The sequence below is a fragment of the Maylandia zebra genome, linkage group LG19, assembly GCF_041146795.1.
Source record: "Maylandia zebra isolate NMK-2024a linkage group LG19, Mzebra_GT3a, whole genome shotgun sequence".
NCBI lineage: Eukaryota > Metazoa > Chordata > Actinopteri > Cichliformes > Cichlidae > Maylandia > Maylandia zebra.
Window position 1 is genome coordinate 16192696 of NC_135185.1, and position 21698 is coordinate 16214393.

Below are 21698 nucleotides of genomic sequence, written 5' to 3' on the forward strand. Positions count from 1 at the left end.
AAATTACAAAACGCTTAGCTATGTCCCTGTCATGAGATTTTGCAGTGAAGTATTCCCAGCTGGCATTGCCACTATTGTTCTAACTGTGCAACTATCAAAACCTTGCAAAACTCAGTTTGCTAGTAAAAGAGCTTAATCAATCAAAGCTCACACTGATTGCAGCTGAAATTTGTCTCCTAGTTTTTGGAGTTTTTTGTTTTTCCTCTCATCCTTGATTGAGATTGGATGCACTTTGTCATTGGACACTTTGCAGTTAATCAGCCTGCACTGAGCTGCGCTGGTCAAAAGGATCTTGGATCTTCTCTTTTTACAGACATCCACGGTTGCGTGAAGACATTCTGAATTTTGATGTGTGCGTCTGAGATTTGCACAGACAACCATAGAGAGAGGAAGCAATCGAAGTCAGGCAGGCACCCAAGTCAGTCAAGTCTTGTTATCCATGGGAAAAAAAATCAATGTTTTCCCTTCTTAGTGGGCTTGCTGCTCTGCACAGCTTTCACACACAACAGCAGAGTCTGAATATGTGGGGCCATGCTGACTGACATTTAAGGAGTCAGCTTAGCAAAGCTGTGTTTAAGTATTAATTAGAAGGGATGCCGTTTACTTTGAATGGAAACAATTAGCTGTTTTTGAGCACAGAATGAGTTGGGTCATAATTTCATGCCATTATATAAAACACTCTTACCTGATTATATTGGACCTACTCACTTGGGTTTTTGGTGTGCGGTAGTTTCCAATCTACAATTAAATTAAGACGTTAATGATATCACCATGTAACCATATGCACCTATCAGCTTGATTGTTTTCTGCACTGAAGCATATCAGCTACACCTGTGTTTCTCAATCTGTTTGATCATCAGAACCAATATTAAGCTGTTCTTTGTCTTTACTACTTAGCATCAATTTCAATAAATTGACACCGAGTATAAATTGGAGTTTTTGGATAGTCATACGATTGTTTTTAAAACTTTGAACAAATCATTTTATTACTGTCCCTATAGCAGCACTTGTCTTAATAGGAGGGCCCATTTTGTTGTTTTAAGTGTAAACATCATACTGATTTTATTCTTATGCCATGTACAAAACATTATACCACATATACCAAACACCATGCAACAAAGGCAACTAGTTAAGAACATACAATTCCAATGGGTTGATTCGTTTTCTGAGATAAAGCTTCCAGAAGAAAAAAACAGCAATAGCAAAGCTGAGGTGTTTCCAGTAAACATAGATTTTTCTGTACTCAGAAGTGGAGCTGGAGGGAAAAAGAAGGATTGATTTTCTGCTTTTTGTGTCTTTAGTCTCTTTTAGCAGTGCTTTTTATGCAGAGGTGAGCTCGAGAAATATACAGATCGTGTATGATGTTAAAACTACTTAAAAGTAAGGTGAAATACATTTTGCAACATGTCGTTTAAAGACATCAGGTCAAGACAAACATAACTTACACAATATCAGTATTTATTATGTTATGTTTATATCACGGTAATTTTATATCCTTATATGTGGAAATATATGTAGAAAGGTTTCTATTCTCTGCCATTAAATAAACAACTGCATACAATGACATGTTTGGTTTTCATGTAAGATGGGTTAGATAAATAAGCTTCATCTCCATATAGAAAACAATCTGTCACTGAATGATTTCAAGAAACATCCATCCATCCATCCATCCGCTTCAGCTTATCCTTTTCAGGGTTGCGGGGGGTGCTGGAGCCTATCCCAGCTGTCATAGGGCGAGAGGCGGGGTACACCCTGGACAGGTCGCCAGTCTGTCGCAAGGCTAACACAGAGACAGACAACCATTCGTGCTCACATTCACTCATGCATTCACACCTATGGGCAATTTTGGATCAATCAATATCTCAAGAAACACTTCAGAGTAAAATAAAATCCATGAATGTGACAATATAGGACTATACAATCCTTTTTAGCTTTTGAATAAAGTTTTTACTATTCTTTTACTAATTTTCCTTTTATCTTTCTGTATTCCCACACACTGCATCCAACCAGTAAGATATACTTTTAGCCCACAGACTATATATTCTTAGATCCCCTTATGTTTCATACCGTATCTGTGGTTTACATTGAATCACTCCATATGAGAGTTTGATAAACTATGAATGCAAAAGGAAAGTCATGTTATTTAACATTATTTACAACCATGTATATCAAAGACTTTTTTGTACACCTAAACATAAGAAACAACAGTGGAAACAAAATTAATGATGTTCTGTTTTGCTGCTCAAGTTTCAAAGTCCTGCACAAACATGCATAAAATGAGCAAGAACACAAAGAAATGCCTGGAAAGCTTGACTGGTGATGATAGGAAAACCTCCAAACATGGAGTGCTAAGTAGGATGTAGGCTACTGTATGTCAGGGATGGGCAACTCCAGGCCTTGAGGGTCAGTGTCCTGAAGGTTTTAGACATTACCCTGCATCAGCACACCTGAATCAAATGATTAGCTCATTACCAGGCCTCTGGAGAACTTCAGGACATGTTGAGGAGGTCATTTAGCCATTTAAATCAGCTGTGTTGGATCAAGGACACATCTAAAACCTGCAAGACACTGACCCTCGAGGCCTGGAGTTGCCCACTCCTGCCTGTATGTTGAGGTAGGTGTTTACCTAATGAGACACAGGTGGGGCATAAAAGGGCAGGGAACCAAGGCAGGAAGTAGGACTACGGGGTGATTGTGGCTCAAGAGTTGGGAGTTTGTCTTGTAATTGGAAGGTTGCCGGTTTGAGCCCCGGCTCGGACAGTCTCGGTCATTGTGTCCTTGGGCAAGACACTTCACCCGTTGCCTACTGGTGGTGGTCAGAGGGCCCGGTGGCGCCCTCTGACGCCACCGGGCCGCCCTGGGGCGCCTCTGTCAGTGCGCCCCAGGGCGGCTGTGGCTACAATGTAGCTTGCCATTGCCAGTGTGTGAATGTGTGTGTGAATGGGTGGATGACTGATTGTGTAAAGCGCTTTGGGGTCCTTAGGAACTAGAAAAGCGCTATACAAATACAGGCCTTTTGCCATTTAACACAAGGGTAAACAGGAAATGAAAACCAAATCATGTGTACTCTTCAATTTATCAAGTGCAGTTTTTTTAACATAAAAAAAAACTGAAGTAAATAACATTGTGTGGGATATCAAATAACTGACTCTGTTCTCTCAACTTTAGCAGCGCAAAGTAATGTTAGCGTCACCAGCTAAGTCAACAGAGTGGTGCTATGAGACAGCTGCAGTGCTTAAGGTAGAATTTCAAACAGTATAATTCAATTCAATTTTATGTATATGCTGCCAAATCGCAATAGCTGCCGCCAGGGGTTATATATTGTAAGGTAAAGACCCCACAATAATAACCAGTATAATGAGCGGATTACTTGTGAAAAAAACAAAAACAAGCAGGTGTGGTTGGGGATGGAACCAGAGTGATCCTTTATACTCGTAATCCTGTTACAGTATTTATTAGTGCTGTTAATGTAATGTTTAGCTTAAACATATAGCACTAGCATTTAGAATATTGTATTATACTTTTGATGAAATTAGCATGTCCAATTTTCTTTCTCCTGTTTCCCTTTACAGACACTTGCTTCTTTTAAACACATCTCGAAATCTCCAGACAGCGAAGGAAGTGACCCTTTTTATTTACTTAGAATAACAGCAGACTTTCACAGTTTGGTTAACACGTTTGCCTAATAGACACAAGATCCCTAGTTCAAGATCAGGAGGAGTCACCCTGGGAAGGGTTTGTCAGGAAGGGCATGGGGTGTAAAAAAACCCTTCTTTGTCAAAAGTGTATGCCAACCACACTGCAAGCTATTGCTAGCTACACACTATAATTTTGAAAAACAATGTTTGATTAAGAACTACCTTCAAGTAAGCCTGAATATTTCTACACACATAAAATATAACAACTCTTTATGTATTCATGGAGTGGAGTGATTGATTTAAGTTGGTATTTTATGTCTGAATAATAGGAATGTCTTTTTGTGATTTTAATGCATACTGATTCACTGAGTTTTATGACCTTGGTTTGTACCTACTAATATAAGCTGTGCAAAGAGAATCTGCCTCATGCAAACATCACAAGATTCACACAAGCTACACATGAAAGTGTGTAGCTCATTTTTTGTGCTTTTATTCATATATACAAGAAAAAGTGATTCAAGCTTTGACTAGTATTCTTGAAAAAGATTATTCGCTAGGCACCTGCCAAATGCCAGTCTTAAAGCATCTCCTTTCCATTTCTACTGTCACCAGTTAAATTCCATTAACATAAGTAATTGAACTCATTTTACCCCTGTGAAAACCCATTTGACTTCTAATCATAATCTGATTCCTAATTTTAGGCAGCAGGAGATCAGTGTCTTCTCTTTGTTTCACTAGCACTGCTGGACTTGTTCACCTGAGTGTATGAACATCTTTTTTCTGCATAGGGCCATTATCAGAGCTATAACAAAAGAACATGACGGGCCTGTTTCTCCTATCTTTAAATCATCACCAATATGTTATGTTTACACAACCACTTCACACTAATATACTTGGTGAAGTCTTCTGATGGTGTACCGTGCTCCAAGTTATGTAAAGCATTAAGACTGAAATGGTAATGCAATTTCAAAAGCAGTGGGGTTGTATTTCTTCATTTAAGGTATAATGTGTTTCTTGGTCCTTCAAGAAATAAATATTGCCTCAATACAGCTCATATAGCAGATTTTCCCCCAACAAACACTTTCTGCTAGTGAATAAACATAATGAAACAGTTGCAGCCCAATCTAAAAGGTCATTCTAGCCATTCATAAATGCCAATGGCATTAAGCACGTTAAAGGGTATCAGAGCAGCCGCTGGGGGAGAGTAAGCGAAAGAAGGGGAGCTTTGACATAGCTGAACATCAGCCTTGTCTGAAGCCAAACTACCACAGTTATCAATTCAGGCCTGGGTACAAAGATGCAGTGTGTTTCTGAGGCCATGTCTGGGCAGAGCTGGCCCTATGTAGTGTTTATTAGTCAGTAACAGCTCTCTTTGCAATCTTGTCAGAGCCCAGAGGCAGGATGAAGCAGCAGAGGCCAGCTAAGGCTGTCAGCGCCACCGAAATCAAAGTACCTCCACAGTTTTATCACAGCACAATCTCCTGCCATGACACCGTCACCAATGTTGCTGTCTGAGTTTGCGCGCCACTTTGAGCAAGATCTGGTCTTTTAGTTGGAAAACACGAGGAAACATTTCTCTACTACTGGAAATATGATTCAGGTACTACTGGACAGTAAGCACTTTTTTCTAGTATATATATATATATACTAGTGTGTGTGTGTGTGTGTGTGTGTGTGTGTGTGTGTGTGTGTGTGTGTGTGTATATATATATATATATATATATATATATATATATATATATATATATATATATATATAAACAAATCGTCTCTGTGTGAACTAAAATAATATTAAAAATAATATAGTATAATAATATAATACTAAAAATGAAATACTTTCCCTAGAAAACATCTATAAACTGGTCCGAAAAAGACTGAAAGGATAAGAGCAACGTTGACCTGATAATGGTGACATGGAGATATATTTTTAAATTATCTAGAGAAATTGAAAAAGATCCACTGGGCTGTTTGTTCATAATACATAAATATCCAAATTCACATTTTTAATAAAGACGGAAAGGGAAACTAGAGTTTTTGCTCGCTGGCATTTCTCACACTTCACAAAGCTATTCCAGAAATGTCACAAAACAGATTTTATGAGTAAAGTCATTGCAGCTTCTTAGATTTAGTCAGAGCTACTTAAAAAAGTACAGCTGTGTCTTCTTCACATGTTCTTTAGTTTCTTCTTTCTCAAGAAAAGCTACATTTTAATGTCACATGTATTTGAAAATCAAATTTTAAAAAAGCTGTTGATTTGACTGGAGAGGAACCTTCAGTGATGATGCATGAGGCTTCTTCATCCTCAATAGAGGATGAAAAACCGATTAGACAGACTGGGATTGGTGCTTGCCTAAGATCAGCAGGTGCCTTGTTTGCAAGAAGCAGTCGACACCCCAGGACTGCCCCACATGCAGTGCATTGCAGAAAAGAGCATGCAGGCGAAAAATTGTTCCTCTAAAATGAGCTGCATGATGGATGGATTAAGTGACACTTTTTTTGTTCTGCCAGTATGGAAAATCTCAGTTTGTGAGCTATTGTTGCAGAGGACTAGCAATTTACTCAAGCAGAAGAATGAAGCAGCAGTTTTGGGGATAATTTGCCTTTTAGTGAAACTGAATCATGCGAATAAAGTAAAGCTCAGCTCAGGGTCAGCAGGACATTGTTCACTGATTATCTCCTGGTATGTTCATCAAGTTATTTCAGAGAGAACACTGTACAGTGCTTAAGGCTATTTTTTTTAAAAAGAATCTCTGCAAAAGGATCATGTTGAGTGTGGAGAGCTGTATAATGAACGCCTCTACCTATAAAATCCTCATATTAAGAAAAAATGTAAAAAGAAAGTCTTTCACAGAAGTCAAAGAGAAAATGAGCATTTTCTTGCTCGCTTCTCATATTTCCTCCATTAGGTCTCAGGTGTATGTAACCACTGAATCACTGCACCCTCTGTTCAGACGGTCTAACAGAATGACCAGTCTGTGCTTTCGTATGAGTCAGAAGAATCTCAAGCCTTCCTGTTGTTTCAGTACAGCTTTTAACACCCTCAGGCTCAGCAAGGAATACAAGCAGTCCTTCATTTCAACCCAACATATTTTCCCAAATGATGGTTTCACAGCGTGTTGGCTCAAAACTAAAAGTTAAAAAATGAAAACAAATCTAGAAGAATGAGGGTAAACAGAATTGAGCTTAACAGACTTTTATGGCCCGCTCTTCATGTTTTTTTGCTTGAGGCCAGCAGCTCAAAGCTGTATTAACCACTACTTCCAATGCATTGAGAAACCTGTTGTCAGATACTATACAACTAAAACTCTTTGACGTCCTACTTCAGAAAACAGCAAATAGGTTCGGTTGGAGCTAAAACTGGGAAAGTCTGACCCATTTCACACAGTCTCAGGTCCAGTCAGTGTGTAAATGAATATGTTTTAAGAGAACATTTTCCTTCCTCTCCTTGTGAATAAAACAAGGTATAAAACTTTAATGTAGAGATGTAACCTTTTTTCAAAAAGGTCAGCACTTGCATTGGGATAATAAAAAGAAAATCTAACACGCTATAGTAGAAATTAATGAATGAACTCACTGGACCACTTTTTGCCATATCCATACTAAAGTGATATAACTAATATGTATGAAAGACTTTTGTATCTATGTTGATGTATCCATTAAGTGTTGCCTTCAATCGACTGTGTTGGACCATTATAACACTCATGGCACTCATTGGGTGTCATGAGTGTTAATAATGATTTGAGCACAAAATTTAGAACATTCAACTGATTAATTTTGAACTTCTCAGACAAATCAAACACTTAATTTAATGGAACTACCAGCTATGTAGGTAATGTTGGAATAATGTGACCGGGGGTAAGTGCATGCACAGCATTGTTCTGAAGGGTAAGTGCATCTTTAAGATAGCATGTAAGTCTATCCATTCAAGATAAGGCTGACACAATTGTCTACACCAGAGAGACTAAAACACATTAAAAGACTAATGTAGGAATCTATTAGGTCAATTGGACTTTTGGGCAGAAAAGACTCCTTTGTAATTTTTAAACTGTCCATTATGAGTCTTACACTTCTACAGATATTGTTATAACCAGTTTTCTCCTATGAAGTACACGATCTAAAGGAGAAGCTGATGCATTACCAGTTGTTCATCTAGCAGCCATAAACATAACTGTTATGAGGTAGGTTTAATCCAACTTTTTAGTGTTATTCATCATTTATTGTTTTAATGAATGTGTCCTCGGTGCAGGATTAAAATAAAATCCCATGGTCACTTGTCAGTTTACTCTACCTGAGCAGTGACCTTTAGGAAGAGCTATAAAACACTCTGCAAGAGTCACTGACGTGAACATTACACCCAGGAGTTCAGTCAGCATATACGGACTTCTTGTGGCCACAACATGTCAGTAGATTAAATGCCAGTAAGACCTTAAGGCCACTCTTAAACTACTGCATTAAAACAGACTAATCACTGTTAAATATTCATCGGGTAACTATTTGTTCAAATAATTATTTTACCTTCTCCATCAGTTCGTCTGTGTGTGTGAGAGTAAGGGGTTCTTCCTGTCTTTTTGTATATCTATTCAGCACCCACTTCATACCAGGAACAAATTGAGGCTTTGCTGAGCCTGTTGACATCTAAAGGATAGCCTGCTGTGGGATTATACAGGCTCATCGCCTGAGGCTGTGTGGCTTTCCTCTGTGTTTGCTTCACCGGTAAAAGGCAGAGACATAATTCTAAGATATTGTTTGTTTCTTTTTTTCTTTTTATGGCACTGATCTTCTTTTGGTAGCAAAAACTTCAACGTCTCAATTACAATTCACAGCCACTACTTTAAACTGTGTATCCTGACTGATATGGCCCATAACCACAAGTTCATCAGGCTGGGACACAGTTGGCATTCGCTATCACACATTCAGCTCCAGCAGTGAATTATGTTTTTGCTCTGATTTTATTTTTTACACTGTCAGTGAAACATGCTGTTTGTGTTGAAATTTGCAGAAGCACAAAATGATCACCCGAGGCCCAAGGCGTTACATTCTTTAGCACTCACCTAATTTTCCTATTTTTGGCGGTTTCCTCTTCATCCCAGGATATGCTTGCCAGCGGCTTATTATAACTAATTACGGCACAATTACACCACTTCATGTAATCATGTGGAACACAAGCCATGCAGTGCAACACATCTTAGTTACAGTTAAAGGGAAGAATGCAAGCTAAATGACTCCATTCATATTATAGAAACAATATCAGCTAGACTTGGTTAAACCAATGTTTGTTAGCACATCTATATATTATCATTGCTTAGAAACAGGACTAAATAAGAAAACAAGGGGCCAAATAAGGGACTTTGTTGTAACACCACTGCCTTGTCTCAACATCTCCTTAGGCAGCAGGACACTGGGTTATGGCAATATTGGGATGGGCTGTCTCCTAAGTTATCATTTATCTCACCCTAAAATTATCCTTTTCCTAACCCAGTCACTGAAAGTGAAAGTAAAAGCAGGAAAACCTAAAAGATTTAGTGAAAGAGAGAAAAGAAAGCATAAACAAGTGCAGGGCACAAAGGTCCAAAATGGGAAACAAACCAGGATCTGGTGGCTGATAAATCTGCAGATTTTTACAGACCTGATACTTCTTGGTGGTTAAATGTTCCAGCCCCAAAAGATACCTTGTTTGTAACGCTGACGCAAAGGGGACATTTAATGAAATTGTATTATGTGAGGCAAGGTGGACATGAAAACTCCGAAGCCAGATAGCTAACAAATGTCTGTAAAAGAAAAGAATAAAAATGTAGTAATGGCAAAGTATAAATCTTACCCTAAACCTAATTCAGATGCTGCGGTGAGACCTTAACAGTGAGATGCATATAAGAAAAAAAACCCAAAAAACAAAACAATGAATGGAAGCAGAGTTAAATAGAACAGCTGTGTGAATATTGCATCTGAGAGCATGGGGCATGTAACATAGCCCCTTTATCTCGGAGGCTAATCTTCTGCATTGTAGCCTGCTTTTAGAACTGCATTTAGAATGCATTATTTTTCATGTCAGTAAACACACTGAGTTTGAGGACTTTGAAGAAGAGATTACATAATGGTTGACTGCTGGGGTGACTGAAAAAGACAACTCTGTACTAAGCACAAATGTAACCAGCCTGAAATTATTTTACTAAACGATTTGAATATGGATAATTTGTTTGCAACCCCATCTATATTACACTCTATCAAGATAAGTCCTGTCAAAGAAAACGGGGGGGAAGTGTGCGTCAAACTCAATTTCCAGTGACAATCAATAAAATCAAACCACTCAGATGTGTGCTGTTGTAACACAGAGAGATTTATAAGGGGAAAAATATTTTACTGTCTGAAGCTTCACAATTCCTCTCAACTGAATGCCTAATAAACAAGCAAAGGAAAGGTTGGTGTTCAAAAGCAGCGCAGAGGGAACACTGTGTGCATACTGTAGGCTCATGCTGACTATGAGACGTAAACTCACTGCTGTGAGACAAGGACGGTGCTTTGCAAAGAACCCATCAAGAGAGCAATCATCGGGGAGGACCCGAAAGGAGCACGGCGAGATTAAAAGACCTGCTATCAATTTATCAAAGACGCCGCTGAGACGGAACTTCAACTTTAAGGCAGAATTGGGACATTTTCCACCTAATGACTGCAATTTATAACAGAGCATGGACAACTCTGAAACTAAAATCTTGAGAGCCAATTATAATAAACACTTAAAGTTGCATCCTTGTGAAGCGTACTTGTTGATGACGCTACCGACTGCACAAAATATGCTAATAACTCCTGAGAATTCCACTCAAACGAACACAAATGTATACCGCAGAGCTCAAGAATATGGTGTGGCACATGTCAAATGGGATTTAAGGTGCAGTAGAAAAGGAATGAAAAGATGTCAAGAAAACATGAAAAGAATAATGCTCCTTGTGTAACTTGGCTAACAACTTTGTTATAGAAAAACAAGCGGAGCAACAAATTTCTTGTCTTCTTCTTTCATTTACCACCTTGACAAACTCTGCAGCAGAGTAAAGATAGTTGCCTATGTGCAGTAGCATCTGACCTTTTTGGAGCCAGTCTGGGCGACTCTGGCTGTCTTACTGTGAATAATAAGTGGGCCTGCTCTCTCTTTGACCACAGACCTTCATCCAGACAGTGATTTCACACGTTTGCCAATGCCAATGACTCATTACTTCTGTCTTTTGTGTGTGTGAGTGTGTGTGTGTGTTTTTCGCACTCACTATTTCTTTATTTTGCTCAGGGGCTTAGGAAGATAAGCTGTTCCAGCCCCTCTCTAAATTACAGCTCCTTCACTGTAGCGACATCCCCAGCAGAGCCTGAATGTTATCACTCCACAGCGGCACGAGGAGCTCTCCATTTTAGATCTCTGGAGCTAAACAGTTTTTGTTGCTAACCTTGGGGCCCACTGCACATGAGCAAGTAAGAGGAGCAATCCTGATGGAGCTGCTGTCATGCTTTTGGTGATAACTTCAGCAGTGTCTGTGTTTTCTTGCAGTGCAGCAGGAAAAAAGTCAAGGAATTTGTAGGTGTAAATTTAACAAGCAGCATTCAAATAACACAAACACAGTTTTGTCAGCCTGTTTATACATTAATGATATATAGTGAGTTCGCTAAATACTGTATTGCTCACTCACAGGTTATGCTAACATTAATATTTACCGATAGATGGAGCATCTGAGCCAACAGCTCATGTGAGGTGGCACTAAGATCAGCTTTTATCTTGACCTTGTTCATCTAAACTACAGCTATGCTAAATTAAGTTGACCCTGGTGTAGGGGTATTTTTTATAGAAAACAAGTTGGGAAAAGGAGGGACATTTGTGACAATGCCACCAGCACAACCACAACTCTTACCATCAAGAAGCAAAATGTGTCTTGTATCAGGGATAATCACTTCTAATCGCCATGTTGGCAGACATGTTTGCCACCTTTCCCCTCTGAGGCTGTGATCCACAGAGTCTGTGAGCTGTAATTTACTGTAACAGGCAAGGGTACATTACACTTCGAGGTTGTTGATAGAAATCCATCTTACAGTCAGCTCTAGAGTGTGACTTGAAGGCACAGAGAGTAACAATATAAAGTCTTTAGAGCAACACTCGGCTTTCTTTTCCATTTTCCTTTCAGTTTTACGAACATCAAATATTCAGACATACTGTATTTGTAAAGAAAACAAAATAGCATATATCCCATAAAGCATATTTTTATCCTGTATGAGACACTGGAACCCACATGACTGCCTTTTACTTTCAGTCTATCAGCTCTACTGAACGTTGTGTGAGCAGCAAAAGGCTTAACTCACAGGCTTTTAAAATGTAAAAGTTAGTTGAAATCCTGTAGCTTGAGTGGGCTAGAACTGCTGACTGTGATGAATGAACCCACCATTAAATGATGGGCGCCACTGTATTCAAAAGTGCAGCAGTAACAACAACAGGGAAGTCGTGTGGGAGGGGAGAAAAGGGTCACAGTGAAACTAAAATGCCAACTCTCAGTCTTTACAGTCCTACTGGGTCTGGAATCGAAACAAAGAGAAGAATGGGAAACATAAAAGAGCAGGGAGGGAGTGAGGTTATAAGATGAATTTACCTTTTGTAATCTGATGCAGTGTAATTTTTCCTAATGTATTTAAAGTGCTTAGTCATGATAGCGAGAGTTTTAGTCATATCCCAGACGTGCTGTCATCCATACCAGTTCTATAATCATGTCACCAGAAAATACCCCACTTCCCACTGAATTGCTCTCGAGTTTCGCATCCGCAGTCTCTGCTATCTGTGTCCCTACGATCATATTGGTTAGTCAGCAGTGACATCTTAATGTTCCGACTTGTGTTTCACAAAGGAAGGGAGCCGTCGCCTGTGCAAGCTCCCTGAGGTTCTCTAAAAGCTCCACAATGGCTCTACCTTCCACAATATGTAGCTCACTTTGATATACTCTAGAGTCAAGAGCTTCCAGCTGTGACCAGCAAGAAGAAGCCACATCAGAGTAGTGTTGTGGCCAACCCCCAATCCAGCGCAGTAAGGTGATATAGCAGATGCAATAGAATGGCTCTTTGTGAAAAGTTAAGCTGCTACCTAAAGGTGATGAAAGGTGTATGGCAGGCATTTCATCTTCAGACATCTCATATGTAGTAAGTCGTTGTTCTCCTGCAAATATCCACTAAAAACTTGTGCTAAAAATACTTCTCTCAATGGGAACTTAGCACTATGTAGATGTTTTACAGAATACTTTTTGGAAAGAGCTCCGTCATTGAAATAATGCATTAACGATCTGTCAGACAGTTCACAATGAAAAACCATGCCCACACTGCTTTATTTCATTTTTAGGATTTAACTTGCTTTTCCATCTATTAAAAAACCCCTGAAACATTTCCCTAAAATCACTAATCATTCCACCAGTCTTAATGTCCGACCCTATGCTCTAAGGATAAGAGACACTTGGAGACTTGTCATATTTTAAAATTCCTTTGGCACCACCACTCATGAGTGAGATTTAAAAAAAAAAAAAACTCAACAAAAATGAGGAGGCCTTTTTACTGAATGTTAGTAACTCGGTAACCTCCAAACCTCCATCCTTCTTCATTAAGTGGCTTTACATGTATGTATGAGAACATACCAGATTCCAAGACCTCCAAAACCTCTGTGCTTTTACCCCCACAAAAACAAACAAAAAACTGCGGCTTATTCACCAGCAGTATTTTTTGATTGCTGCTTTTTGAAAATACCAGCACTTAGCATTAAGGTTGAGGAAAGATTGTGGCCTAGCAAGTAATATATGGTTAATTTATTAAATGTTAAGGTACTGTGATGGCTGCATGTACAGCTACACAGTGGTAATACCCACCATGTTAGTGTAGAGGCTTATACATTGCATTCACATTTGTCTTTAAATATAGGAATTAATTTACAGGACAATAAATGCCTGGTTTTGGCTTAGAATTAATTCACATATCCACATAACACTGCATTCTAAAATAAGTACGCACATTTTAGTTTACACTGTTATGTATAATTTAATCTTTGTTTTCTGAGTTACCTTAGTTGCAGCTGCTCCAGTCCCTTGATTGAGGACCCAAGAGGTGGAAAAGGGGCGGAGCGAGCCTTGATGGAAAGCTGCAAACTGGCTCATTCCATGACTCGGGACCATGGGGGGGGGGGGGAATTGGAGTTCATTATGTCATTAGTTAGGTTTTGTGTGTTTTACCCCTTTTTGTGGGCTTATCAGCCACTATTTAAGTTTCCCCTTTGTCTGGTTAAGTTAGGTCGGTTTGTTTGAGTTACCAGTATGGTTTGTTAACTTTGAGTAGAGGGCTGTTATTTTGACCTCTTTTATGGGCCCAAGATTTTGACTCTTTTTGCATGATTTAACCAATTATGTTTTTGGGTTAAATAAAAAAATCCTTTTTTGACTTTAACCTGTGCCTAAGTTTCCTTCGCTGCTCGGTCCATCACAAGTACTAAATCACTTGAGGAATAAAGTCACAGTGATTGCCTCAGTACATGAAGGACATAGTACATCCTGTTTTAGTACTTAAGCAGGAAGTAATGGTTTTGCTTTACAGAGAGTTTTCTTCTAGGCATTCAGGCCAGTTTAGATATAATGTAATGGTTTTGGAGAGAAGGACCCAAACACTGGACATTACAAACAAGTAAATCCAAAATCATCCAGGAAAACAAGGAAACAGCACTAGGAAGTGAGCCGTAAAGCTTGATTCCTGCAATTTATAAGACAATCTGGTAGGTGGAAAGTGGAAACAGGGGAGTGTGTATACTGTTGTGATTGGCTGACTAAAGACAAGTGGAAAAGCAAAAAAAAGGCAGGATGCACCATGGATAACAAAATAAACAGTGATCAGACAGTATTGATAGGAATCCAAAAACAGGACATAAAAAGCTTAATTGTCACAATTGGAACGTTTTTTAGATATTCTTCTTATAATTAGCAAATCGAGGATAATCTGTAAATTAAAGAAGGCAAAGTGTGGTTAACAGGTTCCTCAAGATAATTGAAACATCACCTCTGAGTGACCATAAGTCATATTCATAACTACTGTACTGTATATTGCTGTCAACATTAAGGTGTCTGTTGGGTTTATCTAGGCACAAACCCCGCTCGAACAAAAGTCCAAACTGCACGACAAAACAAGACAAGACAGAGCTCTTTGTTGCACTCTAAATAAAGAAAGCACATTTTGTCAGCACAGACACAGATAAAGGAAATGTTAGAAGGTTGAAAATAAATCGTCTGACTGTCTGTTCTGCCGGTGGGAAGCTCCAGATGCCACACCTGAGACTTTGGAGGCAATTGGTAAAACAACAGCAGACTTTTTTTTTAATGTTGAGAGCTACTAATTGCAATTTCTTCTCAAAACACTGATGTGTCACGTGTACCAAACTGAATTTAATAGTAGTTCGATAAAGGAAGCGATGGAAATAATGGTTGCAAGCAAAAGTGGGAAACAAAGCTGTTGGATTTTTTCTTATTAATGGGTGGATATTTGTAGTTTGTGTCAAAAAACTGAAAAGAATAAGTGATGAAGGCATAGGACTCTACAGATGAAAACCAGAATAACTTTTACACATGACATTGGGCGTAATTCATGGTGTCCATTATACAAACAACAAATCACAGCTGAACAAGTGTAAAGAAACCTTAAAACCTTCAATGGATATCAGTTTTTCACACATATTCCATCTAATCTAGAGAAGTTAGATAACATTTAAAGACCATTGTGTTCTGAGGTGAGCAAGCAAGAAGACAAACACGCAACGCCAGGAAAAAAATAAAGAAAGGAATTGCTGGAGCTATATCTAGGGGCTCCACCCCAACAGCTGATGTCTCCAAACACTACATCAAGTGTCAGCTTCACTCTGCACATATGCCGCACTCCAGCAGCTGGGCTGTAGTCAACATGAATGCAAACAAAAGACCAACACAGTGACAACAGTAGTGATGATTAAATTCATTAGGGAAATGTCTCCCTGTAATGCATGGCAATTTGAGGTGAAGAAAGCACATGAAAATGCCCTGCAGCTGCACTCTCTTCCTGAGTGCTACTTTTCTGTACATTCATTATTTTAGCAGAGATCAAACGTATCTGACTGCCTTTACACTCCTCCCAGCTTCAAGCTTAGATCCTTTTCTTTATTTCCTCAGCATTCTGTGCATCCATACATCTTTCTGTTGGTGAAGGTGAGCGAAGAAGCCATGAGGGAGAGTTTTCTTCACATAGCAGATGAGATGCCACAGAGGGTTTAAGGCTAAATCCCAAGTTATTTTCCACTTAATTTTTGAACTGCTATTGCCCTCCATAAAAGCTATTCCACTTACGCTAACAGGAATTGATCCCCTCTCTATTATTTCCCTGTGCCTTGCTTAATAAAAAAGTCCTCTAGTTGTCATTCCTCCTACATCACTCTCATAATTTCCTTCACAAAACAACAACTTTCTAACGTTCTCTGTGAGCCTTCTGTGCACGTTGAGCTTCTCCCCACGGTAAAGCTGCCCTACTTCTGAGTGCGTCCTAAGCATCCATCTGCCATACTCGTAAATTGTGTTTCCCTGCGATTGCAGGTTATCTCATCTGTCAAAGCAGGCCTATCAATTTCACCAAGCAGTCTCGACAGAAGGCATTAGCCCTCCAGCGTCATTCTGGCATCAAGCATTGACAGACAATAAATGCTAGTGATATCAACATATCAGATGAGCACTGCTGACAGTTCTGTTGGGACTGTTAGCAATGAGCAGCTAAAGACACAAAAGCAATTCATGCTTTTGTTGTTTTCTGGCTACAAAGGAATGCATATCAGTTAAAGGAATGTAAAAAAGCTTCAAATTGCTAAACTTAAAGCAATAATTGAAGGCAAACAGCTATGTGCCTTGTGCTGCATGTTAGCTGATAGCCAAGCATTAACAACACTGAAGGAATAATTTGAATTAAAGTTTTAAGATTAATGCCTTACAAATCCTGGATCCTACAGTTTCCAAAAAGGAATTCTAACACCTTTAGCAGAAACATTCCCATGTGTTTCAAACGCCGGGCCCTCTTCTGTAACACAGTTGCTCAACACTACACACTCACCACACCCAGTCTAAACCAAAAAAAGAACTAGTGACATCACAATTCCTGTAATGACGTCATTCTTCACGAGCCACATGAGAAAGTGTGTAACTGCTGAGGCTGAGTAGAGCCATTCACTCACAGATGCATTCAGGGTTAGAGCATCATATGAGTGTTTTCTGTTCCTTAAAGTGGGCGGGCCTTGGTTTGCAGTAGATAATTTATTCCTGAATTAGAATCTACCACTGTTTAAATCAGAATCTATTCCTCTTTGTTTATTGTTACTGTCAGTGCAAACTGATTTAACCATGATTTTTAATCCACACACATAAAGAATGTGAATTTCTGTTTTCAGTGTCATTGTACAGTAACTTTGACAAGGCATAGAGAAGGTTGTTTATTTGTTGTTGTTTTGTTTTTTCATTGTCATTTAGTATAAAGTACCAAATGACAATGAAAACACTATGACAACATAAATGAGGGCACTTGTTCAATGACCTCAATAGAGAATAGCAAACATAGCATTGAGACAGACATTTCTCTTGAGAGCCAGTGAATGATGGTGAGCAAGTCCAGGGGTATATCAGCCAAACAGACTCAGACTTCAAGTGAATAATATGCGCCTTCATAGGTTTTTGGTTTATAAAGAGTTATGACTTAGATATCAAATGAAATAATAGCTTCTGCCTATTATTTAGGATTTATTTCAAGTATGCACAGGGATTTCTTTTGATTTTCTTTCTTTCTTTTTTGTAAGAAAGGCTCTCTCTTCACCAGAGCAATCTTGATTTTTTATTTATTAATTTTTTAAATAATCCAATGATTACATTGTGAGATAGTGATTTTCATAACCATCCATTTTCAGAACAATTTGATGTCCAAACATCGCCTCTATGCCACCACCAATACTAAATAAACAATCATAATAGATAGCTTTTCCAAATTCTCTTTATCTAAACACAAGCACCTGGACAGTGCAATGACTGAAAAATGGTCATATTAGTCCTACATAAGCTATTCCTGCTCCATTCAGACACATTGCACATTTGGACAATGAGATGGACTGTAATAAATTAGGCCTACGTGGCTCTGGGAATAAACAGGGTGTGGCGCACCTGTCAATGAGTCATTTTGCATCAGAATATTGCTTGTTTTTGTTGTTGTTTTCTGAGTAAAGGCTGTTGGGTCTCTACAGTAGATGATTTCCTTTTGTTTTATTTTATTATTATTATTTTCTTTTTACAGAAACTTCCTCACTCTGTGTGCTGGAAAGAAATTCTCCATGGTGGGGACAGTCTGGGTTGGGGCGCAGCCATCGATGTCGATAAAATATCAGTACAAATCCCTCTGTGGAAAGGAAACGCTCCCCCTGGGCGCAGTTTGACTGCGCTGTCCGTGGTGCTGAAAAGACTTCAGCGGCCGCGGAACAGGTTCCACCTCCGGACACGGAGTTCGTACTCCGTCCCCGCAACTGCCAAGTAATCCACAAGAGGGTGGTGATTACAGTGGGTGGTGGCGTTGGAGCCTCATGGCGGCCATCCCTTAACCACACACACACACACACTCCCGCATTTGCGTACCTGCCAAACCAATATTTTCGTTGGCGATAACCAGCACATATCGGACATGCGATTAAAACCTTCTTTTATTCTCTCTCTCTCTCTTTCTAGCTCTCTCTCACTGTCTCTCTTTCTCTCTCTCTCTCTCTCTCTCTCTCTCTCTCTCTCTCTCTCTCTCTCTCTCTCTCACACACACACGCAGCAGCAGCACCAGTCCATCCGTGTAACTTAAAGGGAGTTTAATAAACGTCTCAGCCTACTGTAATCACAGGGGGACGTTTTGGAAAGAGTAGGCTAATCTCTTCCTTCCCTCAACCCCCCCCCCCCCTTTCTCTCTTTTTCTTTTTCTCTCTCTCTCACACACACACACACACACACACACACACACACACACACACATTTGCAGACCAGCAAAAGGGGCACGTTTATGCACACCAAGAATTAGCATGCATCGGACACAACTCCCCATCCTCTCAGCCTTATGTCCAAGCGCAGTGTTATTTTTCTACATAGGTACAATAAAGAAACGTAAAAATACATTAAAACACAGCGTAAAGCTCCGACGTTTCTCCGCCGATCAAGTTACTTTCTGAGAATACCTGTAATTGCCCAGAAGTGTGAGCCACTCTTCACTGAATTAACACAACGCCTGCCTTAATTCCGCAAATACAATCGAATGATGTATCACTTGGGTTTAAATCCATCATCGGTGTATTAGAATCACACTAAAAGATGATTTGTAACCAATAGACGCAGCACATATACATAAAAGACAATGCAATAAAACTGTTAAGTGCATCTTCAATCCCCGTGTAGTGTAAGACAGGCAAACTCTTGCACGAATCGGACATTTAAGGTTTCGACTTACCTTTAAGGGCAGGAAAGTATCCATTATGTGCCGCCGCGAGCTTTAAACGGTACACTCTTTTTTTTCCTGCTTCGAGTCTAAAGCCGCTCCCTTCCCATTCATGCACTAATTCCAGAAGAGGAACTGCAAAAGCAACTGCCCGACCAGCCGCATATCGCTTCTTCTCTCGCTCCTGACAATTTTTTCCCCCACCAGCAGATGCTCTGGAAAAACCTGCGCTTTTGCCGGGAGCCAAGCTGCGACACAGAGCTTCACAGCATTTTTTGTAGTTTTTCCCTTTAAGTAAAAATAACTAGCTCGCTGCTGTGTGGGCTCGTCTGCATATTTCCATGTGAGAGTGCAGCTACATGGCATAGGCGTTTGTCTATTTTTTCCCCCCGCGGTGCAGTAATTACTAGTGTTCACGTCCTTGGAATCGGTTGCTTCTCTTTTGTTCCTAAACACTTATCCAAGCAGAAAGAATGTCTCCTTTTAAAACGAAGTAAAGGCCGTAAGTCCAGAAGAAAACTTTCTTGTTTGTTTTCAGTGATTCGGAAGTTATTAGTTAGTCCAAGAGTGAGCAGATGGCGAGACGCGAAATCTGCGCCAGAAAGACTGCAATGGAGCGGCGGATAATCCTAGATGGCACAAACACCATGAAGTATCACGGAGCCCAATGGACAGGCGGTGGGTGGGGGAGAGGGGGGCAGAGACAGGCAGGTCACCCAGACGTGCAGTGCATGTATGCAAAAACCCACTGTAGCGAGTTTGTAGCGATAATTGCGCGTAAATAGCCACTTTGGCACGGTCCACAGCAAGCACCGTTCTGTCTGCAGAGGATTAACGATCACGGATTAGCGTGTGCTTAGGGCTCACTGCAACAAAGTAGCCTATCAGGGCTGTGAGCGAGCCTGGTTCTGTAGCATGTTGCAATCTGTATGAGTATGTGGGCATTTTTCCTGTGCATTACCCTACCTGCAGAAGCTCTTAAATGCTTGCAGGTTGCATTCTCTTTGACCTTCAAAGACCAGCAGAACTCTTTAAACAATTAACAGATATTACACAAAAAGTGAAGAAGGGAATGAACTGGTAGATTTACTGTGGTCACAGAAAATACATGAATTAATATTTAGAATAATCAGTGTTTCCCCATTAACTGAACTGTGGAACTGTTCTCTCAGACCTTTTTATTCTTAAGTTTCTCGTGTTGCTTTTTCCTGATGTCCTTTTTGGTATGGCTTCATCTATCACTATGGCCATCTTCCTCTGCTTGTCTACCAATAGCATCTCTGGTTAGTTAACTCAGGCCAGAAAACATCATAGCAATCTTCTATTGTCCAATTTTTGTGAGACTGCATACATTTTAGCCTTGTGTCCCTGTTCTTATGTGACAGTGGCACCAATTGTGGTCTTCTACTGCTGCAGCCCATCTGTTTCAAGGTTCTATGTGTTCTGTGTTCAGGAAAGCTCTTCTGCTTTTTTTTTAGCAGTAAATGCTTGTTTGAGTTACTGTTGCAGTCTTAGTCACCTAAAACACCTTTCTTCCTTATTCTGATGCTCCGTTTGAACTAATTCTATGTGTGCATATCCACCAAGTTGCTCCCACGTAATTGGATAATATGATATTTGTGTTAATGAACAGTTGAGTAAAGATCAAAACAATAAGCTCATTAGCTTTTAGGACTGTAAGGTGCGTAAGGTGTGCCTTCCCCGGGTGGTTCCTCTGGTTACAAAAGACTTAGATAAGAGACAGTCAGATTAATACGTGTGTCAGAATATTTTATTTTGGAATTATCAATTTTCCTTTTATTGTGAAAATACTGAAATGAAATACAGCAGTGAAGAGGTGACATATTGTTCATCATACTTCTGTTTTTTTCTCAATCTATTCATAGATAAAGAAATGCTCAGTATTTACTTCTATATGCATCTGACTCTGAAAACATCTGACCAGTTAGAACTTACATCAATTAACTATTTGAATTTAAAAAGGGTTATTTTTCATAATATCCATAAAAGTAATTAAGTATGAGAGTGATTAAACAACATAAAATATGTTTTGAGCTGTTAAAGAGCCACAGGACTCCAATCACAACGTTAGGATTAAAGGGATTTATTATTTCAGCACCTAAACTATATTCTGATGCCTAATGTGGAAAATGATTTTGGTCCTGCACATGGGGAAAATTGCTGCATTGGAGCTTAGTGACAGGAGCATTTGTTTTTTATTCCAGGTGTAGTATTGCACACTTTTAAATCAGTTGTTCTTCATAAGCCTCAAAATAGCTCACAGCCAAATCACAAATAATGAAAAGTGAAAGTGTGCAAGTGCATATTTCTTTGCATATATTCACTACATCAATAGGACATTTTTTTCACGTTAACTCAGTTCAATTCAATTCAGTGTTATTTATATAGTTCCAAATAACAAAATCATTCACTTCAAGGTGCTTTATATTCTAAGGCAAAGACTCTACAATAATACAGAGAAACCTCAACAATCAAACCCCTATGAGCAAGCATTTTGGTGACAGTGGGAAGTAAAAGCCCCCAGCAGCCTAAGTCTAT

General features: G+C 39.4%; 1 protein-coding gene across 5 annotated transcripts in view; it reads right to left on the reverse strand.

Moving 5' to 3' along the window:
• The window catches only part of LOC101471592 (leucine-rich repeat and fibronectin type-III domain-containing protein 2), a 142636-nt gene extending 122660 nt beyond the window's left edge, over window positions 1-19976 (reverse strand). For all 5 annotated transcript variants that reach the window (XM_076877501.1, XM_076877500.1, XM_004559262.5 and 2 more), the window contains exon 1: window positions 19152-19976. The gene's annotated coding sequence lies outside the window, so the exon portion shown is untranslated. The remainder of the gene's footprint in view (window positions 1-19151) is intronic.
• Window positions 19977-21698: the final 1722 nt, after the last annotated feature.